General features: G+C 41.2%; 1 protein-coding gene and 1 pseudogene across 4 annotated transcripts in view; both read right to left on the bottom strand.

The window, feature by feature from the left end:
• The window catches only part of SF3B1 (splicing factor 3b subunit 1), a 58,810-nt gene extending 48,125 nt beyond the window's left edge, over window positions 1–10,685 (bottom strand). For 2 of the 4 annotated variants that reach the window (XM_070458498.1, XM_070458497.1), the window contains exon 1: window positions 10,526–10,685. The gene's annotated coding sequence lies outside the window, so the exon portion shown is untranslated. The remainder of the gene's footprint in view (window positions 1–10,525) is intronic. The other 2 variants (XM_020901773.2, XM_070458496.1) reach the window with 2 other exon arrangements.
• Window positions 941–10,530, bottom strand: LOC139032166 (ubiquitin-conjugating enzyme E2 J1 pseudogene; annotated as a pseudogene).
• Window positions 10,686–10,781: the final 96 nt, after the last annotated feature.

Raw genomic sequence — 10,781 nt, forward strand, 5'->3', positions numbered from 1 at the left:
CCCCAAATGATAAATCTGTCTACTATGTCTAAACTGTGTAAGCAACATGGCTTATGCCACAACAGCTTTCTTTCCTTGGAAGTGCTAAATTTCACTCCCAAAGTGAGTTTTTGGAGTGAAATTTAGCACTCAGGTAGAGGGTGCCCATGTGGTCAGCCCCCAGTAAAAGTCCTGACACTGCACTGAGGCTCTGATTCTCAGCTTCTCTCAGTTCAGTTGCTCAGTCGTGTCTTGACTCTTTGTGACCCCACAGACTGTAGCACGCCACGCCTCCCTGTCCATCACCAACTGCCGGAGCTTACTCAAACTTATGTCCATTGAGTCGGTGATGCCATCCAACCATCTCATCCTCTGTCATCCCCTTCTCTTCCCGCCTTCAGTCTTTCCCAGTATCAGGGTCTTTACAAATAAGTCAGCTCTCCGCATGAGGTGGCCAAAGTATTGGAGTTTCAGCTTCAGCATCAGTCCTTCCAATGAACACCCAGGACTGATCTCCTTTAGGATGGACTGGTTGGATCTCCTTGCAGTCCAAGGGACTCTCAAGAGTCTTCTCCAACACCACAGTTCAAAAGCATCAAGTAGTTGGCAACATTTCACACATGTTGTCAGAAATTGTATCACCTTAATTCTCCAGCCTCTGTTTAACAATGTCTTTATATTAAATTTCCTGTTAAAGATAACTGGTATAATTTTCCTGATTGGTTCCTAACACAACCATATCAGTAAGAACAAACTGTCCAGTTAATTCCCTTTTACAGTCAGTTTTTATTGGAAACTAACACCTATAATTACACTAATCTCTCATTCAGTAATTCAGTTCCTGATTCAGTCAAGGAAGATGTTCTTTCAACCAAAATTTTCACAAAGATAATCCCTGTAAGAGATCACTGAGAGTGCTGGGAAGATTATGATATTGATCAAAAAGGTCCCAATAAAGAGATTATGTTAACTTTGAAACCTTGTTTTATTTCAGGAAAGAAATATTTACGAGTGATGTTTAAACATTTAAAAGTCTTAATCTGTGGTTAAAATTCACCCTGTAATTGTTTTGACCAAAGGGTTGATTTAAAACAGTATTAATATGCAGATGACAACACCTTTATGGCAGAAAGTGAAGAAGAACTAAAGAGCCTCTTGATAAAAGTGAAAGAGGAGAGTGGAAAAGTTGGCTTAAAGCTGAACATTCAGAAAACAAAGATCATGGCATCCGGTCCCATCACTTCATGGCAAATTGATGGGGAGACAGTGGAAACTGGCTGACTTTATTTTTCTGGGCTCCAAAATCACTGTGAATGGTGATTGCAGCCATGAAATTAAAAGATGCTTACTCCTTGGAGGAAAGTTATGACCAACCTAGATAGCATATTAAAAAGCAGAGACATTACTTTGCCAACAAAGGTCCGTCTAGTCAAGGCTATGGTTTTTCCAGTGGTCATGTATGGATGTGAGAGTTGGACAATAAAGAAAGCTGAGCGCCAAAGAATTGATGCTTTTGAAGTGTGGTGTTGGAGAAGACTCTTGAGAGTCCCTTGGACTGCAAGGAGATCCAACCAGTCCATCCTGAAGGAGATAAGTCCTGGCTGTTCATTGGAGGGACTGATGTTGAAGCTGAAACTCCAATACTTTGGTCACCTGATGCAGAGAGCTGCCTCATTTGAAAAGACCCTGATGCTGGGAAAGATTGAGGGCAGGAGAAGGGGACGGACAGAGGATGAGACGGTTGGATGGCATCACCGACACAGTGGACATGGGTTTGGGTGGACTCTGGGAGTTGGTGATGGACAGCGAGGCCTGGCGTGCTGCGGCGGTTCATGGGGTTGCAAAGAGTCGGACATGACTGAGTGACTGAACTGAACTGAATACAAAGTCATAGCCATGCCTATTTATCTGAAGACTTTATGGTTCTGTTCAATCTATATTAAGGGTTCTGAAGTGAGCAAAAGATCAAAGTATATTTCTACATAGAAGTCAATCAGAAAAATGTCATTTGTTAAGATTATATGAAAGGCAGAAATTAAATATACACATATGACAGCAAGACATAGAAGCAACCAAAATGTCCGTTGACTGAGGAATGGATAAAGAAGATGTGGTACATATATACAAAGGAATATTAGTGAGCTATTAAAAAGAATAAAATACTGCTATTTGCAGCAATATGGATGGACCTAGAGTGAAGTTAAGTCAGAGAAGAAATACCGTTGTATGGCATCCCTTATATGTGTAATCTAAAAAGAAATGATACAAATGAAGTTGCTTACAAAACAGAAACAGACAAAGACTTTGAGAATGAGCTTATGGTTATGGGGAGGCGGGGGAAGGAGGGGGGAAAGGATAGTTAGGGAGTTTGGGATGGGCTTGTACACTGTGCTATATTTAAAATGGATAACCAACAAGGATTTACTGTATAGTAAATGGAATTCGGCTCAACATTATGTGGCAGCCTGGATGGGAGGGAAGTTTAGGGGAGAATGGGTACATGTATATGTATGGCTAAGTCCCTTAATTATTCACCTGAAAGTATCACAAAACTGTTAAGCAGGTGTACCCCAATACAAAATAAAAAGTTAAAAAATAAACATACACATGTATATATACGTGTGTGTGTGTACAGATACAGAAAGAATACACAGAAACTTCAAACATCCAGAAAAACTAGATACAATACTATTACAAATTCCTAATTACACTTATCCAGTCCAATAATTATCAACAAATGATCAATTTTGTTTTATATACTCTATTCCTCTACCCTCACTGGATCATTTTAAAGTAAAGCACAAACATATTTTACCTCTAATCTTCAGTATGAATCTTTACTAAGGTAGGTATTTCAGTTGAATTTCCCAGTCTTGTATGTTTTTTTAATATTTGGTTTGTTCAAAACGAAATGTAAATAATGCCTCTTAAATCTTATAAATATACAACAGTCCCCCTACCCCCAATCTTCCTTATTTGACATTTATTTGTTGAAGAAATTGGATCAATTGTCCTACAGAATTTCCCATATTCCACATTGGCAGATTGTATTCCTTTGGTGTCATTTAACATGTTCTTCTATCCCCCGTTTAAACTGGCATATCCACAAGCTTGACCAGATTCAGCTTCAATTATTTTGGCGGTAACATTCAATAGGTGGTGGTGTATCAGATATATTTTTGGCAGCATAGGTGGTCTGAATTCTGAATTACTGCTTCCCACAGATCTCTGCTGAGTTTTAACATATTACAGATCTTTTCCTATTGTCAAAACAGATTTTTTTCCCCTATAATATATGGAAGCACTATCATCTACTAAAACTGGAACCAGAGTTTCTTATCACCTTTAAGCTTCTTTTTTTTTTTACTTTAAAAATGCTAATTTATTAAAATTTATGAAAACTGTGCATTATATCATAGTACAATATGTTCTTATTTTAGATACAGACATAAACTGGGCTATCAAATGAAAGCAAATGGTGTCTAACAGTTCATAGAACCAAAGCCCAATGAGAGCAGGAGTAAAAACTAAATTGGCCTTTAAATCATTTTATAAATTGCTTCTATATTGCCCATAATAAACCACATAAGGACTTTATAAACACCACTCTCCGAAGTACTCAAGATACATTATGGACGAACTTTTGTCGTCCTGCCTAGAACCTAAACACAATTTACAACACTGAGTTGTAAAAAAAAAATAATAATAACTTACAAATGCACTTTTAGAGCATAACCTATTTGAAAGTTGGGGACTGCCTGTATTTAAAAATTAAATCTTCATTAGCAATACTCTCGCAAGTGCCCTCAATGCTGCTACTGAACATGCTGAAGGCAATGTTTTCCTGTGACTATATGTTCTCACCATGCATTATTCACAATGATAGTTTAAATTATCTACTAGAGTCTGTGGAGCTAGCTAGCACTAAGTTATATATTGATTTTTGCACTGAAAATGATCTCTTGGGCTTTGATTAGGGAGGCAATTCTAAGTAAGAGGTTTTTCTAATTTCTATCACTGTTACATGGGCCCTGAGCTTTTTTATTAAAATGGCACATGAAGTAGTTCAATATTATGCATATTACTAAAATAATTAAATTTATAGTGATTATAAAGCTAGGAATATAATACAACTCAAAAGACATACAAGTCCAAGTAGAGCAAACATTCAAATCTTAAGACCCTCCCATTTAACTTTGGGAAGAAAATCAAGCAATTTCCTGGCTTGGACCCTTCCTTCCTTATTTCAAAGATCTAAGGAGGATTGTTTTCCTTCTTTTCTAAAAAAATCTTGTGTGTGAACTGGAGAGAAGGGGATAACAGCATATCAAAGTGGTTACAGAGCATTATTTCCCCTTCAAATAACATCCAGTAATAAAGATGTAATCTCATTTCCTCAGAAATGTCTGACCAAAATAGTTAATTTCACCAAAGAATGTTTAGGACAAAGAGTCAGTCATAGAATGGGCAATCCCAGTATCTCTCACATGAACTCGTTTTAAGCAAGCTATTTGAGTTTTATTTTCCCTTTTCAACTCTTATCTCCATGTCATTCCACATAAGTAGAAACAGAGTACTCAATGGTATTGAGTAACTAGTAATACTCACTGGAACTTAAAATATCATCTTTTATCCAAAAATTCCAAAGGGCTATACAGAAAAGAATCACAAATTTACATAAAGAAAAGCTGAGGCATGAAAAACAGCAAATAAGTTATTTCCCGGTAGAGCAGGTTGGATAGAGACGAGGGACTTTGACTTCCAGTCCCTTCAACTAAGCAGGACACTGAATGTCTAGATATATTTATACTGAATTTATAAGGATCAAAAAAGGAATGAAGGGTAAATATAAAATAATTATTTTGTAAACAATTCTTAGATTATACCCAATGCAGACTGTTTAATGAAGCAGCTGAGTCACAGCTCTTAAGACACAAAACCATATTATAACTCAAAGTCAAATATGTACTCATTGGCCAGATATATTCGCCGGAATATAAGAGCTGCCAGTGCCAAAGTCAAGATGACAATCAAGACACCAGACCCGCCGTGGTTGGTGTGGTTGCCTCTCGGCTGCTGGCCCTGGGTGGCGTCTGGGGAAGTAGACGGCCTTCTCTGACTCTGCTGCTGGGCCCGGCGCTGTCGAGGGCTCATGGAGGTGCTCTTAGCTACGGGCTGGGCAGGCTGTTGAAGGGATGCTGCTGAGGGGTTCTCGGTTCCATACAATGTCCTTGCAGTAGCACCCTGGAATGCTGCAGGTCCATCATCCTGTAAACCACTTGGTGAAAAAGAGTGGTTTAAGTCCGACTCAGCAACAGTCTTTCCAGATGAATTAACTTCTGCCTTAAAACTGATTTGTCTAGCCAGTTCCTTGGCTTCTTGGTCAGCCTGGCTTGAATGGCTTCCAGATTTTAAAGGCAACAGGACATCCTTCATGGCAAAGCCACATCCCTCACAACAGGAATCTTGTGATTTTTTGGCAAGAGCTCTTCTCTCCTCAGGCATGTAATCCAGAGGGCCTATGGCTCCCTCGCCTTCCGTTGGCATAAACCCAGTGATGGCTAATAATGCTGTCCTTATGCTCCATGAGGGCTGCCAAGTTTCAGGATGATGTCCTGAGATGCTCAAACAGATTTTCTTGCCTACTTCAAATCGTCCATTAGCCGTTAGGAAAATGATGCTGGGTGGTTTCATGGGGTACTCCGGTGGCAGCACTATTCGCCCATGATAAACTCCTCCATCAAAATCAGAGTCTGGGGGCCCTCTAACTGTGAAGTGCCATTCAAAAAGATTATCCTCTAAAGGCTGTGCGTGGTAATGATCTGTTGGGTCTTTCAACTCTGCTGCTTCTTTCATTAAGCGTTTAACAGCCGGACTCTTCAGGTTGTAGCAGGTCTCCATGGCGGGTGGCTGGCTCGGCTCCAGCCTCCCGGCCCGCCGCTGCCGCCTCTGCGCGCCGCCGCCTCCCGCATCTCCGCTCAGTTCGGGCCAACCGGGTCTGGCCCACCTTTAAGCTTCTGACATATAACTCTATCCTTTGCTAAGAACTCAGATGAGTACCATACACTGTCAACTGTCACAAAGATTCCTTTATTTGCCTTAAACAAAATCTTGGGGGAAGAGCAGGGGAGGGAGAACGATTCAATTGAATGAGACAATTCAGTAGATTATTTTCTTATGTCTGAGAAGAGTTCTAAGAGAAAATGTTTGGTGGATTTAACAAAAGAAACCCTTCTATTAAGTTCACAAGTAAATCATGTATTATGTCGAAAAATACATTTAATAGGCCATTTAGGAAGATCCCCTGGAGAAGGAAATGGCAACCCACTCCAGTATTCTTCCCTGGAGAACCCCATGGACAGAACAGCCTGGTAGGCTACAGGGTTGCCAAGAGTCAGACACGACTGAATGACTGAAAGACTTCACTTTCATTTTAGTTAACAAAGGGCTTCCGAGGTAGCTCTAGTGGTAAAGAACCCACCTACCAATGTAGGAAATGTAAGAGACGTGGGTTTGATCCCTGGGTCAGGAAGATCCCCTGGAGGAGGGCACAGCAAACTATTCTAGTATATTCTTGCCTGGAGAATCCCATACAGGAAGCTGGTGGGCTATGGCCCACAGGGTCACAGAATTGGACATGACTGAAATAACTTAGCACGCGCACACAGACTAGTCAACAATTTTGTAGGATGCAGCAATAGAACCACCTCAATCAACAATTACATCCCGTTTTGAACTCAAAACTGCTTGACTCTGTAGCTGGGGATTTGAATTCACACCACAAAGCATCCAGTAAGGGGTAACTGCAAGGAAGGACCTACAAGACTTTCTAGAACACCAAAAAAAAAAAAAAAATGTCCTTTTCATCAGAGGGGACTAGAATGCAAAAGCAGAAAGTCAAAAGATATCTGGAGTAACAGGCAAGTTTGATGTTGGAGTACAAAATGAAGCAGGGCAAAGGCTAACAGAGTTTTGCAAGAGAACGCACTGGTCATAGCAAATACCCTCTTCCAACAACACAAGAGACGACTCTACACATGGACATCACCAGATGGTCAATACTGAAATCAGACTCTTTACAGTTGAAGATGGAGACACTCTATACAGCCAGCAAAAACAAGACTGGGAGCTGACTGTGGCTCAGATCATGAACTCCTAATCACCAAAGTCAGACTTTAAAGAAAGTGGGGAAAACCACTAGGCCATTCAGGTATGACCTACATGAAATCCCTTACAATTATACAGTGGAAGTAACAAGCAGATTCAAGGGATTAGATCTGATAGAGTGCCTGAAGAATTATGGATGGAGGTTCGTGACATTGTACAGGAGGCAGTGATCAAGACCATCCCCAAGAAAAAGAAAGGCAAAATGGTTGTCTGAGGAAGCCTTACAAATAGCTGAGAAAAGAAGAGAGGCGAAAGGCAAAGGAGAAAAGGAAAGATATAGCCATTTGAATGCAGAGTTCCAAAGAATAGCAAGGACAGATAAGAAAGCCTTCCTAAGTGATCAATGCAAAGAAATAGAGGAAAACAATAGAATGCAAAAGATGAGATCTTTTCAAGAAAATTAGAGATATCAAGGGAATATTTCACACAAAGATGGGCACAATAAAGGACTGAAATGGTATGGACCTAACAGAAGCAGAATGAGCTTCCCTGGTGGATCAGACGGTAAAGCATCTGCCTACAATGCGGAAGACCCAGGTTCAATTCCTGGGTTAGGAAGATCTCCTGGAGAAGGAAATGGCAACCCACTCCAGTATTCTTGCCTGGAAAATCCCATAGATGGAGGAACCTGGTGGGCTACAGTCCATGGGGTCGCAAAGAGTCGGACACGACTGAGCAACTTCATATCATATCATATCATATCATATCATATCATATCAACAGAAGCAGAAGATATTAAGAGGGGACAAGAATACACAGAAGAATTATACAAAAAAGATATTAATGACTCAGATAACCACAATGGTGTGATCACTCACCTAGAGCCAGACATCCTGGAGTGTGAAGTCAAGTGGGCCTTAGAAAACAACACCATGAACAAAAATAGCAGTGGTAATGGAATTCCAGCTGAGCTATTTCAAATCATCTTTTACGATGATCCTGTTAAAGTGCTGCACTCAATATGCCAGCAAATTTCGAAAATTCAACAGGGGCCACAGGACTGCAAAGGTAGGTTTACATTCTAATCCCAAAGAAAGGCAATGCCAAAGAATGTCCAAACTACTGCACAATTGCACTCATTTCACATGCTAGCAAAGTAATGCTCAAAATTCTCCAAGCTAGGCTTCAACAGTATGTGAACCGAGAACTCCCAGATGTTCAAGTTGGACTTAGAAAAGGCAGAGGAACCAGAGATCAAATTGCCAACATCTGGGGGATCATAGAAAAAGCTAGAGAATTCCAGAAAAATGTCTACTTCACTGACCACAATAAAGCCTTAGACTGTGCAGATTACAACGAAGTGTGGAAAATTTTCAAAGAGATGGGAGTACCTGACCACCTTATCTGCCTCCTGAGAAACCTATATGCAGGTCAAGAAGCAATAGTTAGAACTGGACACAGAACAACAGACTGGTTACAAATTGGGAAAGGAGTATGTCAAGGCTGAATATTGTCAATCTGCTTATTTAACTTATGGGCAGAGTACATCATGCAAAATGCCGGGCCTGATGCAGCATAAGCTGGAATCAAGACTGCTGGGAGAAATATCAGTAACGTCAGCAATGCAGATGACACCACACTTGTGGCAGAAAGCGAAGAGGAACTAAAGTCTCTTGATGAAAGTGAAAGTGGAGAGTGAAAAAGCTGGCTTAAAAGTCAACATTAAGAAAACTAAGATCATGGCATCCGGTCCCATTTCAGTTCAGTTCAGTCGCTCAGTCGTGTCCGACTCTTCGCGACCCCATGAATTGCAGCATCCAGTCCCATTACTCCTTGGCAAATAGATAGGGAAGCATTGGAAACAGTGACAGAATTTCTTTTCCTGGGCTCCAAAATCACTGCAGATGATGATTACAGTCATGATATTAAAAGATGCTTGCTCCTTGGAAGAGAAGTTATGACCAACTTAGACAGCATATTAAAAAGCCGAGACATTACTTTGCCAACAAAGGTCCGTCTAGTCAAAGCTATGGTTTTTCCAGAAGTCATGTATGGGTGTGAGGGTTGGACCATAAAGAAGGCTGAGTGCTAAAGAATTGCTGCTTTTGAACTGTGTATTGGAGAAGACTCTTAAAAGTCTCTTGCACTGCAAGATCAAACTAGTCAATCCTAAAGGAAATCAACCCTGAATATTCACTGGAGAGACTGATGCTGAAGCTGAAACTCCAATACTTTGACATCCTGATGCGAAGAGCCAACTCATTAGAAAAGACCCTGATGCTGGGAGAGACTGAAGGCAGGAGGAAAAGGGGATGACAGAGAATGGGATGACAGAGGATGAGATGGTTGGATGGCATCACTGACTCAATGGACATGACTCTGCTCAAGCTCCAGGAGATGGTGAAGGACACGGAAGCCTGGCGTGTCCGCAGAGTCAGACACAACTGAGCAACTGAACAACAGCAGCTGCAATGAAGAAAGCAAGAGTAGAAAATAATAATCATACAGATACACAAAAGCTGGAATATTTATGTTAATGTAAATCAGATCAAGTCATCTCAAATGACTTCCCTTTACACTTAGAATAAAATCCAAAGATAGCACCATGGGCTCCCAGATACTATGAAAAAGCCCTCACTACCTCTGACCTCATTTCCTACCACTCTCACCCTCACTGACTGTAATACAAAGCCCTTGCTTCTCAAAACAGGCAAGACTGTTTGAGGCCTTTGCAGTTGCTGTTCCTTTCCCAAATATTCACATAGTTCACCTCCTCATTTCATTAGGCCTTTTCATTATCACCTCAGAGGCCCACCTGACCATCTTATATAAAACAGCACCCCACTTTAGCCCTCTCCATCTGCTTTTCATACTTTTTCCTACAGCATGTGATTATCTGACACTGTACTAATTGAATGAAAATTTATTTCTCCTACTCTAGATTATAAGCTCTATTATAGTAGACTTTTGTTCATTTATCCTGCACCTAAAACAGCGCAGAGTGAGTGGTCAATAAATATTTATTTAATTTAGTCAGCTACAATTTCTCAAAACTGTGTGCACTTAAATATTGACAGTATGGCTACCCTCACTTTACGGTTTACAAGAAACTACGGCATATAAAAGTTAAAAAAGGACCTAAGAACAAAGCGAGTACAAATGTCAAGACTTGATGAATGATTCCTGAAATGGGTGAATGGACGCAAAATCCGGTTTGTACGTGCTGAGGGAAACCCAAACCATACATGAACACCAGTTAAAATGCTGGCCACACAGAAAGAAGGCAAACAGAACCAAGTCTCTTTTCTAAGGCCATAACCTTATTATATTGCCCTCATAACAACCTCACGGCGTAAGGACAGCAGGTACGTTCATTAACAGCAAGACTGACGCCACACTTCGCAGCTGGCAGGGGTGGCAGGTCCAGCCCAGCACTCACCGGTTCGTACAGTTACATAATCGATACTCAGAACCTCGGGCTTTCTCCCGCCCCTGCGCTGGGCTCACGTGGCGGGCCTCCCGACCGGAAGCAGCCTCAAGCGAACCTCGGCGGTTGGTGAATCCGAGGAACAGTTCCTGAGCTGGAGCAAGGGTGAGCGGTCACGGTGATGCTTACGTCAGAGCGCGGCGGGAACTAAAGACCCGCCGGCCTAGAGGGATTCGTCCACGCGGCTCTGCGGTCCCTCTGATTGGCC

This window comes from Odocoileus virginianus, chromosome 30 (genome assembly GCF_023699985.2).
Source record: "Odocoileus virginianus isolate 20LAN1187 ecotype Illinois chromosome 30, Ovbor_1.2, whole genome shotgun sequence".
In the NCBI taxonomy this organism is placed as follows: domain Eukaryota; kingdom Metazoa; phylum Chordata; class Mammalia; order Artiodactyla; family Cervidae; genus Odocoileus; species Odocoileus virginianus.